The sequence below is a fragment of the Mustela nigripes genome, chromosome 7, assembly GCF_022355385.1.
Source record: "Mustela nigripes isolate SB6536 chromosome 7, MUSNIG.SB6536, whole genome shotgun sequence".
Lineage (NCBI taxonomy): Eukaryota > Metazoa > Chordata > Mammalia > Carnivora > Mustelidae > Mustela > Mustela nigripes.
In genome coordinates this window covers 41,480,611-41,494,502 of record NC_081563.1, presented here as the reverse complement: position 1 = coordinate 41,494,502, position 13,892 = coordinate 41,480,611, and the positions used below count along the sequence as shown (strand labels likewise).

General features: G+C 39.3%; 1 long non-coding RNA gene across 1 annotated transcript in view; it reads left to right on the top strand.

The window, feature by feature from the left end:
- Window positions 1-13,892, top strand: part of LOC132022493 (uncharacterized) — a 133,877-nt gene that overhangs the window by 82,657 nt on the left and 37,328 nt on the right. Inside the window, exon 2 of the long non-coding RNA XR_009405595.1 lies at window positions 2,998-3,067. This is a non-coding gene — a long non-coding RNA (uncharacterized LOC132022493). The remainder of the gene's footprint in view (window positions 1-2,997; window positions 3,068-13,892) is intronic.

Here is a 13,892-nt window from a genome sequence, read left to right as displayed (position 1 = left end):
CTGACATCAAGCCCCAAGCTTCTTTCTCTCCAAAACCCACTGCTTAGCTTTATACTAGATATAAAGAGGACACGTGGTTAATGCTTGTTAAATGAATGAATAGCTAAAAGAAGAACTCAATGACAATGTAATAAAGGTCACCCAAGGAGAGACATGCATTATGATAATACAAACTTCTTACAAATCAATCAATTACATGGATATCATCCTGAAGAGAATGAAAGCCATAGAAGATTTTGAGAAGGAAATTAAGCTATGGTCTTCAAAAGATTAAATAGTAGAGATGAGCAGGGCAGGATAAAATGAAAGAGGTTAAGGATGAAGTGGACTGTGAGGAGTCAGTTGTAACTCATATATGATGTGCTAAAGATGCCCTTGCTACTGGGTCAGGGTTTAAAAATGTTCCTTCCCATATAGCACTCATGCTCTGAATTGGAGTTTGGGAACTGGCCCTTTGCACGTTTGGTCCCTCCTCCTCATTACTTCTCAACCCTGCTCATGCATTCCCTTGTGAAGTTTGTGTATACTTTTTCTGCCCCCTACTAGCTATGGTGGGAGGTGGGAGGGAGTTGAAATAGAGCATGTCTTATTAATCTTTGAATACCTCAAGACCACATTTCCTACACTGTGTCCAAATAACTTTCAGAAATATTGGAATAAACCCAATGAAACAGGTTTCTGGTGAAGGAATTCTCAAGCTGTTACTTTCCTGTGTGCCTTATGAATTCCCAAGAGCATGATACAGTTCGTAGCTTTTCCCAAACTTTTGGAACCATAGATTCTCTGCCTCCTCTGACCTCCATGTGGTATTTATTTCTAGGGATCAATTTCCTCAAGCACAGCTGAGATAACACTGTTCAAAAGATTTAGCACAGTTCCACAATTGAAGGAGGTGTCCCCTAAATGTTCATTAAATGAAGGCGAGCCTCTATAAAAGTCAATCAGATTTTACATTTTAATTATGTTGTTTTACAGTTTCCCTGGCGTTTTAGTACTGCTGCTTACGTTGTCCTATTTTTTTTCTATTAACGCTCTTGTATTTGTAATGCTTGATCTTGGACTCTTAGCTTTCATATGATCCTTCATAAATCCCCTTATTTGTATACCTTAATCGCCTCTACGTTTGTTGACCCATATCAACACGGAACACATAAGACATTTTCTCACATTGGCTGGGATGACTCTTGAGTTTTGATACACCAAAGCTCAGTGGCTTGCATCACAAAGGCTTATTTCCCTCTCTTGTTAAACTGCCCTGTGCAGGCTGTCTGTGACTTCATATTATCTTCATTCAGAGACCCAGGCTAAGAAGCTTGTGTGGAACATGCCAGTCTTCAGACAAAAGGGAAAAAGAACATAGTGAAACCTCACAGTGCTCTTAAAGCTTATGCTCCAGTGTGGCCAACATCACTTCCCTCATACTTCTTCGGACTAAGCAAGTCATGTAGCTAAACCCCATGTTAGTGAAAGAGGAAAGTATACTCCTCTCATAAGGGGAGAGCAGCAAATAATTTTTTTTAATTTTTTAAAAATTTTATTTATTTATTTGAGAGAGAGCGTGTATATGCACAAGCAGGGCAGATCGAGATGGAGAAGCAGACTCCCTGATGAGCAGGGAGCCTGATGTGGGGCTTAATCCATCCCAGGATCTGGAGATCATGGCCTGAGCCAAAGGCAGACACTTAACTGACTGAGCTACCCAGGTGCCCCAGGTATTTTTAATATTATAAGGTCTGCACTGAGTTTCTCCTTTTTGGTCCAGCCCAGATCTTATAAGCAGGTAAACAGATTATCAAAGCATCCTGGCTTGTGCTTTTAACAGGTATATTAGAGAGTGCAATTATTACAGTTTTATTTTTTTTAATTCCACATTCAAATAGACATATTCAACCTTCAGATCTACTCCCCTATGCACTTCCTATTAACTAAAATTCTGGAAAATTTGCTCCTACTTCTGGAACATGACAAGACCATCACATCTTCCTCTAGCTAAAGCTATAGTGAACTTAGAGAATCACACATTCTTCTTTTAAGTAGTAGTGGATACCCCATTCTGAATCATTCTCTGATTGCCAGACTCCACTGATGTTGATTCTACATACAAGAAAGCTAAATAAAATAAGAAAACTGAAAACATTATTTGTCTTTGTAAAAAGTAATTTTAATCATAAGCCTTAAAGTGAACAGTTCACAATTTATGCCTGTTTATACTGTGCAACACAATACTGATTATGTGTTCCATAAAAAGTCAGATAAACTGTGCTGTAAGTTTTATTTTATCACAACAGTAAACTCTGTTCATATATTTACTTACTGCTCAGGAATCATGAATCATCTGCTCACAACCTAGAATAATAACAATAATGATGATACACAGCACATGGTTAATAAAGTTGTTCATCTTTAGTTTGAACAAACCACAACCCCACTGACGATCATAAACCTCCACCATTTTGTTCAATTGAATAAAAGTTATGGTGTTTTTCTCTGCAAACACAGATCATATCTTGCATAGTAAACGGTTTAATTCATAAAGTCAATAGGAAAATATATAGAAGCAAAATAAATACAATCAAAACACAAGTTGGTGATTTTTTTTTTTAAGATTTTATTTATTTATTTGACAGACAGAGATCACAGGTAGGCAGAGAGGCAGGCAGAGAGAGAGAGGGGGAAGCAGGCTCCCGAGGCGGGACTCGATCCCAGGACCCTGAGATCATGACCTGAGCCGAAGGCAGCGGCTTAACCCACTGAGCCACCCAGGCGCCCAAGTTGGTGATTTTCATACAGATTTTAAAAGGATTTGGTCTGATCAAAGGAGGACGTTGTCCGGTTACATATTTGGTGTTGTCTAGGACTATGTTGCCCAATACCAGAGATACCATTTGCCTTTCATTTTTTAAGACTGGAACAGCTGGGTAAGACATAGAATACGATGCAGATGGTGCCCCCTGGAGTATGAAATTGGTAATATTGAGTCCAGCTCTCATTTAACAGATGTGGAAACTCAGACCCACAGAGAGGAGGTCCTCTGCCCTGACAGCTTCATAAGCCTGGCTTTGAGAGGGTAAGTCCCATGAATAATTGGTGTTGGCAGATCCTTCACGCTGTTATTCCTGGAATTCTACACATTTTATCTTGTACTTGAGTTCAAGGCTTGATCCATCTAGAATCCAATTACTTTAAGCGGTCCCCAACATTTTTTATTCAGTGGTCTCAAAATAAAAAAGAGAGGAGTTTTTAGTAGGGGAACAAATGAGATCTCCCAAGTTTTGGTGGAAGGTATAAGAGGCAATGCAGAGCTATGTGAAAACCTGGAGGGAGGGGTTGTGGGAGGAATTTGAACAGGAATCTGGTGGTACCAACAACAAATTAAGCATCTGCAATATAGACTAAAGTCAGCCCACTCCTGATCTCATTTCCTATACTTCTCATTGGAGTTTTTATACCTATTCCTATAACCTAAATATTTGGTTACCTCTTACAGTGAAGACTGAAATACCTATTTTGAGCCAAATTTAAATCTGTTCAAATGATTTAACTATTTAGTTGCATTTTATAAACATAAACTAATGTACTAACAGTCTGACAAAGAATGTACATATCTGGATTCATGACAAATTTGACACAAAATAATACTGGAAAATATGATTTAGGGAAAGCGAGACTGGATCAGAAAGACAAAAATGAAACACCAATTTAACTATGAACTGGACACTTTATTAATATTTGTGGATTTTTTTCCCTCTTGTTACTGTTCTTAATAACAAATCCTCCCAATCTTCAGCTATGCACATGGCACAAAACTAAAGAACACATTTCCCAGCTTCCTTTGCAAATAGGTGCTGTCATGTGACTAAATTCTAGGCAATGAAATGTAAGTGGAAGTGTTACATTAGAGCATCTTAAACATGTCCTCAGTAGATAGCTGGTATGTGTTCTCTGTACCTTTTTTCATTATCTTTTCTTCCATCTGCTGGCTGGAATGCAGATGTGTTGGCTGCAGCCTGACAGTGCACATCACGTACTCTGTCACAGCAATGAGTGGAAACCGACCAGAATCTCTGACATCTTTGTGGAGCTATGTACCATTTCTGGATCTCCTACCTCAAAACATTTTTCTATGTGATATAAATATCTAAGGTACATAAATTGAGATTTCTGTTTTCTCAAACTAAACATAATCTGAACTGATATTCCTTCAATTTAGAAATTCAAAGCCTAAGAATGAAACAAGAAAGGAGCATGTTCCTTTGATTACAAAATCAGTGGTAGATACAGTATTTATACTAAAGCCATTTATATGACTGCAAAATATGTGTTATTTTCTCTAGAACATAAAATCTCTTGGATAGTAGCAAAAATGATTAGAATAAAGAAGATAGTCCAAAGGCAAAGAAAGGGGGATAGTTTAACTAGATCCCTTGAGATTTGAAGCAATCATTCAAACCTTACTCAATACCAATCACAGCAACATTCCTGCTGTGGGCAGTAAATAAATAAAGGGAGGAGTCAATGTTGATTCTAGGTTTTACCCTACATTGACTAAGTGAACAGTGGCAGTGCTATCTTAATGAGTGGTCATGAGATAGAAAACGAACACACTAGTCAATGTTCAGTGTGTGAGTCTTCTCAGCCCCTCCAGCCCTCTCCCATGATACCTCCTCTAATTAACCTAGCTGAGTGGGATTCCTTGTTTTTCTAAAAGCTGAATACATGATTAATTAACCTTTCATATTACTTTTATCAAATGCTGCCTTGTATTGCATTGCACATATCTTATTCATCTCAATGTACTATAATCTTCTAAAATATTATTATATCTTTATATCACACAAAATATAAAGTTAACACCAAAGAAAAGTTGAATACATACATTACTAAATGAACAAAGATGGCATGGGAAAAATATTTGCAAATCATCTACCTAATAAGGGGATAATATGCAAATATATAAGGAATTCATATAACTCAATATCAAAAAACAATCTGATTTAAAAATAGTCAGAGGATCTGGATAGATATTTTTCCAAAGAAGACATACAAATGCCAACAACTGAAGGAAAAGGTTCTTAACATCACTAACTAATCATCAGGGATCTCCAAATCAAACCCACAATGAAATGTCACCTCACACCTGGTAGAATGGAGAAAGACAAGAGAAAACAAGTGATGGCAAAGATGTGGATAAAAGGGAACCCATGCACACTGTTAATGGGAATGTAACCTGGTACTCTGGAATACAGAATAGCGGTTCCTCAAAAAATTAAAAATAGAACCACTATATAATCTAGCAATCTTGCTTTTGGGTATATATCCAAAGAAATAAAATCACTATCTCAAAGAGCTAACTGCACCCCCATGTTCATTACAGCATTATTATAATAGCCAACACATGGAAATAACCTAAATGTCAATAGATGTATGAATGGGTAAAGAAAATGTGGCATATGTGACATAATATATATAATGGAATATTATACAGCCACAAAAAAAGAAGGCAGCCCTGCCATTTGCAACATGTACCTTGAGGGCATTGGGCTAAGTGAACATGTTAGACAACAAAAGACAAATACTGCAAGAAATCACCTACATGTAGAGTCTAAAAATGCCTAACTCATAGAAAATAGAATGTTGGTTACCATTGGCTAGAAGCTGAGGAAAACAAGGAGATGTGGTCAAAGGGAACAAACTTTCGGTTATGAGATGAGTAAGTTTTAAGGTCTAATACAGAGATAAGGACTATAGTCAGCAATACTGTATTATATACTTGAAAGTTGCCAGAAGAGTAGTGCTTAAATATTCTCAACACACACACACACACACACACACACACCAAAAAAAGATAGTTTAATAATAAATGCTTAAATGTATTCATTGTTTCTGCAGCTTCCAATCTAGTTCCAGTGTAGAGCTAGACTGGTTTTTTCCAAGAGATGGAAAAAACATAATCCTGTAAGGTTTTTCCCCATATTAATCCCCCTTTCTTTAGAATCCCTTTACATTTACCATATACTCCAAAATCCTTACCTGGCCTAAGGCGCACTGCATGATCTGGAACTTGCTTTTCCACTACTTTTCTGTTTTCCACTCGGTCACTCTATTCCAGCCACATTGATCTCCTTTGCATTCTTCAAAGACACCCAGTTGAAGACCATTCCACTTGCTGTTTCCTTACCTAGAATGCTATTCACTTCTAATGCTATTCACACCTTGATGGCAGCTTCTCTGCTCACAAGTCAACCTCCCCAGGCCTTCCCTGACCTCTACATGTAAATTAGCCTCCCTTTATTCCCCATCCAGTTCCTACCTGTGACATGACTGGTTTCCTTTGCAATGTTTTTCACCATATGTGTCTACTTAACTTATTTATGGTTTCCTTCTTACCGCCACAAATACTCTATGATGGCAGAAAAATTATTTTTTACATCATCATGTCCCTGGCACTTACAAAATAATGACAGATAGCAAGTATTTAATAAACACTAGAAAGATGAAAAATAAAGGAATAGATTTGGGGTTTCTAGTCTCACATGCAGGGAGTTTGGAGATTGTCACTCCATCCTAACAACTGAAGAGCTGAGCAGATTGAAAAATCAACAACTGTTCTTGGATCCATAAGGATCTGTGGAGGACATGGAGCAAACTGCTGTCCTCAAGACTGGAGACGAGACTGCATACAGGGAGTCACTACTTACCAGAGACTAACGAGAAGAAACTGCTGGGGAAACCAATACTAAGGTAGGAAAACCTGAACTGTAATTCACAAATTGCTGGATCCTCATTATGGATAAGTCTGAGAGCTGAAAGCCCCAGAGGGACCCACTCACAGGCGGCCTTCACAATACTGTAAGATTTACCTCCAGGGACTTAACCAGGTTCCTACACTAAATAGCAAACAAAATCCTCTCATGGCTCTGGTAAGGAGAGGGGAAGAGGAACCATTTTGTAGTACCAGAGCACTCTGTTCCTAACAAGGCCTGCCTTCAGGAGAACCAGAGCCTAAACTGCTAGGGTATTACCAGAGGCCAAATGACCCAGGAGAAGGGAAATACTTAACATCAGTCAGCTCTAGCCTTCCACATGGCAAAAGGAAAATACACAATTACAGCCAATGGTAGCCATCTTGTCTTACCTAAAGGAGGAGAAAAAACTGAGAAATGCTTGGGAAGTTCACAGCCCAGAGGCTCAGGCTTAATAAAAAGCTAGATCTATTCATAAGTGAGAAAGCCTTCCCTCCCTCCATGCCTCACCACCACATTACTGAAGACCTATTTACTGCTGTTCCTTTGACCTGGTATATTCTCCTTTATGAAGACAAAATTACAAGGCACACAAGAAACAAAAAGCACAATTTGAAGAGACAAAGCAAGCCTCAGAACCAAACATGGCAGAGGTACTGGAATTGTAAGACCTGGAAATTAAAACAGTGATGATTGATATGCTGAGAGCTCTAACGAGTCAAGTAGACAGCATATAGAAACAGATGAACCGTGTAAGCAAGAGATGGAAATCCTACAAGAACGTAAAGACATGCTAGGGATCAAAACACTGTATCAGAAACGAAGAATGCCCTCAATGGGGCACGGCCGAAGACAGTCTCCAGGCTTGAGGATCTATCAATAGAAACTTCAAAAACTGAAAAGCAAAGAGAACAAAGACGGGGGAAAAAAACAGAACAGAATATCTAAAGACTGCAACAACCGTAAAAGGTGTAACAAACACGGAGTGGGAATACCAGAAGGAGAAGAAAGAGAGTAGGAAACAGAAGAAATATTTGAAACAATAAGGGCTGAGAATTTCAGTCTCTTGGAGGGGTGGGACTGGGGGGCTCCCACTATATTGTCAAATTAATAACAGACATGAGACTGCCTGTTTAACTTGGGTCACTCCGTACACATCCTAGAACCATTTTTGTAACCACTTTTTTGTGTTTTGTTTTATACTAGGTTCGTTGCCTGAGGCTTTGGGTGTTAGATGGTCAAGCAAGCAATATGAGATCAGCCCTCTGGACTCAAGTATATTCAGTCAGAAAAAAGTCATTTCAGGGAAGCAATTAGTTCAACTAACTGCTTGACTGCTCTGGTGAAATTGGCCAGTTTGTCTGACCTTCTTTAGAAGCTGGGAAGGAATTTTCTTCCCCCCATGACTCTGGCAAAGATACTGTTTCTCTTTTTTTCCAGTCAAAGGGAGCTTCAGATTCCTGGTGCTTAAGTGAGTCTCAACATTTTGTTGCATTAACAGATGCAAGGAAAAGTAATAGATACACATTTGTGGACTGCATAGGCAGAATCTCTTATTTATTGGATTTAGTAGAAATCCTATTGTTGAACCTTGAGGGTACCTTTTGGATTTTAATAAAGCATACTTTGAAGTTGGTCTTCTCATCATATATAGGAAAATTCCGTAAGTATATTTCACCTGTCAATGAACCATTACCTTTTTCTGAAAGTTTGCCATTTTAGCTGCTAGCGGTTCCAAACTCTGGCTCCCTAGAATTTTTGAGCAGACTTTCAGGGTGCCACAAGGGAGAAAATGATGGTAATGAAGCAAGGCTTACATTTGCATAGCACTTTACTTTTTATAAAACACTGTTCATTATTTCAGTGGATTCTTAAAATAATCCTGTGATGGGGGCAAGAGTTAATATCCCCATTTTTAAAAATGAAGGAATACAGATTCAGAGGTGTTAAGCAACTTTTCTACTGTTACAGCTAATTAAAAATGGATCCAGGCCGGTAATGCAAGTCCCAGTGCCTTGTTTCTAAAGCCAAGGTTCTTTTTTGCTGTATTGCACTGTTCCCACTCAGAGATCAGAAGTCACATATATATTTTTTGTCTCTTTGTACCACCTGCAGCAGTGAGTGTGAGTGTGTGTGTGTGTGTGTGTGTGTGTGAGCGAACCTAAAAGACTCCATGCAATATTTAATTTGTGTTTCCAAATTACTTAAAGCACATACATACTGGAATATACAAATTAATTAAACCAGCCTGACACCTTTGTTTTCATACATTCTAAGACCCAGTAAGTACCTGTATCATTAGACCAGGAGATAATCATCAAATGTGCTTGAAAAATGCATATTAGGGTGCCTGGGTGGCTCAGTGGATTAAGCCTCTGTCTTCGGCTCAGGTCGTGATCTCAGGGTCCTGGGATCAAGCCCCACATAGGGCTCTCTGCTCGGCAGGGAGCCTGCTTCCTCCTCTCTCTCTGCCTGCCTCTCTGCCTACTTGTGGTCTCTGTCTGTCAAATAAATAAATAAAATCTTTTTTAAAAAATGTGTATTAGGCAAAATTCAAATAATGTGTCCAAGGTCATTAGCCAGCATGTGGTGGAGCTTGAATTTATCCAGGCTTGACATTGTCTTCAGTGATGCACGTTTTCAGGTGTTTGATGCAAATTAGGGAGAGAAGCACAGGTTTTCAGAGTGGAATTAATTAATAGAGGACATTTAAGAATAGTCAGTGTGTATGTGTGTATGTGTACCAAAGAATCTGCTCTGTAACAGTCACTTTGGGCAAGACTGGCTTTTCGGGAACTCCTTTAGTTCTTTGGTAAGTAAAGTTTCTTGTATGAAATCCATGGGTGCGCCCATCTAACACAAAATCTCCTTGTAGAGCAAATTGGGTTTTAGCAAAGGATCAGGGCATTTGCTCAAAAGGACAGCAGGAATACTGTAGAAGGTTTTTTTAAAAGGACATGTGTCAACACCAGCAGCAGCAGAAGATCTAGTAGCTTTGAAGGAAAATGTTTTAGAAATAATAGGAAAAAGTAGGTCAGGAACCACCAGAGCCAGAACCTATCTGTCACCGTCCTCATTTTCTTTTGTGTTCCTCTACAAATCCTGATGGCCTCAGGCCACACTTAAAGATTAGCCAGGACCTTCAAGTAAAGGGCAGCCACATTTTTTGGTGGAGGTAAGAGCCTGCTGAGCAGATACCCAACCAAGGAGCCTGGGCTTGTCCCATAGCTGTATTTTTGCACTTGTATATTTTGCATTTTCAGTGTAATATCTTGCTCAAGTCTCTTTAATTTGCAAGTTCAAATTCTCTAGACTATAGGTCAGCAAACCACCCCCTACCCTGTGTTTTTGAGCCAGCTAGGAACGATTTTTACATTTTTAAAGACAAAACAACAAAAACAACAAAAGGATAAATAAAATTCAAATTTCGGTGTCCATGAATAAAATTTAATTGGAACACAGCCACGCCCATTCATGAATGGTGTTCTGTACCTGCTTTTGTGTCACAATGGCAGAGCTGAAGAGGTGAGACAGATACATAATGCCCAAGAACCTACACTATTTACCAGCCAGTCCATTACGAAGTTTGCCAGCTTCAGCTAGGCTGACTGTTCACCATGGAGGTCTCACTTCGTAAGTCCCCTACCTGGCCTACCTGCTCTGACCTCGCTGGGACCTCCAATTCCTACCTCATCTCTTGGGCTTTTCTGAGATCCCTTGCTCTTGGCAGCCCATCTTGTATCCCATCCTGTATCACAGTGCAATAACATTAAGAATAGATCTGTAAGTTTTATTCAGTTAGCATCTGATTTGTGAAGGAAAAAAAAATTATCCCTTTCTGCCTCATGGCTCCTCATGACTTAATTAATGCATTAGCAGCTAATAAAGACACCAAGGTACCATCACATGATATGGTGCTGGTGTTTGCCCATGTTTGTCACGATTGTTCTCCACCGTGCTCAGGGAGGTGGAGCATTCCTCCAGAGGGGAGTCCAACAGCAAAGCAGCCAGTTATGAGACCTAAAAGAGAAGGAAAATGAGACATGTTCCAAATCTGTCTTCTTGGTGCTAAGAAAAAACTTAGTTTTCTGTGGAGAACTGAAGAGTAAAAGTAATAATCATTATGAATGATTTTGAACACTTACTATGTTCCAGTTACTGTGTTTTACAACTTTATTGCCATTGTCACACTTACTCATCAGAATTTCCCCATGAAGGGATGCCTGGGTGGCTCAGTCGGTTAAGCCTCTGCCTTCAACTCAGGTCATGATGGGATCAAGCCCCGTATCGGGCTCTGTGTTCCGCGGAGAGCCTGCTTCTCCCTCTCCGTATGCCTGCCACTCTGCCTACTTGTGCTCTCTATCTCTCTGTCAAATAAATAAATAAATACATAAAATCTTAAGAAAAAAATTTCCCTATGCAGTGGGTAGGCATCATGATTATTTTACCAGTGTGAAACCAAGGCAAGGGAGAGCCACACAGATACTAAACACAAACCTAGAACTAGGACTCATGTCTCCTTGAAACCATAGCCTGGGGCAATGCCCACCACACAGCACTGCCTCTTCCACTCCATTTAAGGATCTGGTTAAGACAAGTGGGAATGGGTTCTCCACTTCCTAAAGACAGGGCTAAATGTGCATGGGTTATGGGGGATCGTAAGGAAAAAGAACAACAACAGGGACTGATGAATCACAGGCTGTACCCCTAAAACCAATAATACATTATATGTTAATTAATTGAATTTAAATTTTAAAAAATTTTTTTTAAAAAGAAGAAGAAGAACAACAATAGGTAAAGTGAGTTCTGTCCTGCGCTCCGTAAAAGGAGAATTTTACTGTTACTGTTCACTGTGAAATTCATTGCAAAGTTAGTCTGTCTGGGGTCTCATCCGAAGGAGGATCATCCTCCAGGGTCTGAAAGACCTTATGTCTGTTAGCTGCTCTGCAAAGGCAGGAAGGTTCCAGTGTATACAGTCACAGTCGATAGGATCGGTACAATGGAAGACATGTCAGAATCCTCTTGATCAGCCTGGTCCTTTTATAGATGTGGAGATGAAGGCTCAGAATGGAAAGGTGACCAGCCTGGTGTTATACAGTGGTGGTCAGTGGTGGGTGCCGGATGAGTGGCAATTTCCATTACACTATGGACCATGATACAGAGACAGGACTGTGGACTTTGGTTGCAGACAGACCAGGGTAAGCACCCCCTGGGGAGCCTGGCCTGCCAGCTGGTAGTCAGCAAATCTTCTCCTCTGGATACCCTTGGCATCTCCAGGAGTGCAGAGAGCTTGTCCCTTCTGACACCTTAACTCAAGGTAGTTCACAAGATTCCACTATGATAATTACCACTGGCACAGGGTTTTATGTTCTCATACCTTCACAGCAATGGTTATTTACTGCTAACAGGAAGGAAATCTCAGTGAAAAGAAGTAAAGAGACTGGATCTACGTCACCCAATGTGGCACTGTCCTCTCTCCTGATAAAGAAAAGGAACATCATCATGGATTCTCACTGTATTTCCAAAGACACGTGCTCCTTTCTTCCTCAGGGTTTTAGCTACCATAAATAAAGTTTCTGTGCCACAATGGCAGAGTTGAGTGTGTGTCACAGAGACACATAATATGTAGCAACTTAAGATACTTATCTTAAGTATGATACTTATCATCCAGCCATGATAGACTACCTCTGTTCATGGGCTCAACAAGCATTCTTGGAATAGATACCATTTTCAGTTCCTTATGAACAAACCTTCTCCCAGTTTCCCAAATCAGCTTGAAATGGATTCTGTTGTACTCACATTAGCAAAGTTTATGTGAGTTCTTCAGAACAAGGACTGTCCTTATTCATTCAACAAACATGATCTCACTCCTAAAATGTCCATGAAGTTTTTTTCCTGGGATTTTGAGAAGTCCTCACAAGAGCCCTGTGAAATGGAAATCATTAGCTCCATGTTGCACATAAGGAAACTGAGGCTCTTTAATGGTAAGATAACTTACAAATGTCACAGTAAATAAGAGGCAAAGTCAAAATTCAAATAATTTGCCCAACAAAATGATTGCCCAGGTAGAATGATTCCCTTTTACCAAAGTGGCAACAAGAGCCCAGAGAGTCAAAAACCACTTGCTCAAGCTACACCCAATAAACCTGAGAGTCAGGATTCATGTTTGGGTTTTCTGATTAAATTCTGGAGCTCCTTCTACTGTTTTATCAAACGTGCCACAGACATCTTCATATCTACTAATTTTGGCAAATAATATTTCTTTAGGAAATGATTGCTAGGGATACAGAGATATGTTTCTGAAATCCCATTATCCTTGGCATCTAAATTATATACATATTGTTCATGATTGGGGTGGAGATAAGCGGGAAGATTTCTGCCATGGGCAAGATAACAACTATCCCAATTGGAGTTCTTCAATTTTGTAGTTTCTCTGGAGATTTAATCTGAGTTCTGGGCCTATAAAAACCATTCTGGCTCCTTGTATAATAATTCCAGTACCTTCGTAATAATATTTCTCTTTCATTTCCCTGCAAATAGAAATGCATTGCTTAAACAGACCATTTTTATTTACCTTGTGAATCATATATGAGAAAAACATAGCCAATTTGAAAGCAGCACAGTATTTCCTTGGGGCCTCTCAGTGGGGGGATTACATGATGCATCAGACTTGATGGCAGATGAAACACAGAGGGGCCCACTGATGCACCAAATCCCATTTTGGGAAGTCTGTTTCAGTGGAAGATTGCAAACAAGCCATTATTTTGTCAGTTGGAACAAAAGCCCTGATTAAAAATTAAAATACATTCTGTACTGATAAATCTACAGCTGCCTAATTACTTGCAAGATTTATATTTTGCGGTGTTAATTCCTTCATAATGGTTATTTCTTACTCCCTATAAGCCAGAACACAACAAGCCTGACAGTGACAAGCTTCAATAAACATTTGGTTGTCCCTTTTATTAGATAGATCAGTTCCTGATTATTAATGTTTTCAAAATCCCATTTTAAAATACTTCACCAGGACAGAACTGTGCCCTTTCCATCAAATGGCATTTAATGTAAGAGGAAGTGTATGTTTAGACCCTTAATTATGACTAATTGAAAATTTCTTTTCTGCCAACTGGATCTTCTAATTTGCCTTCACCC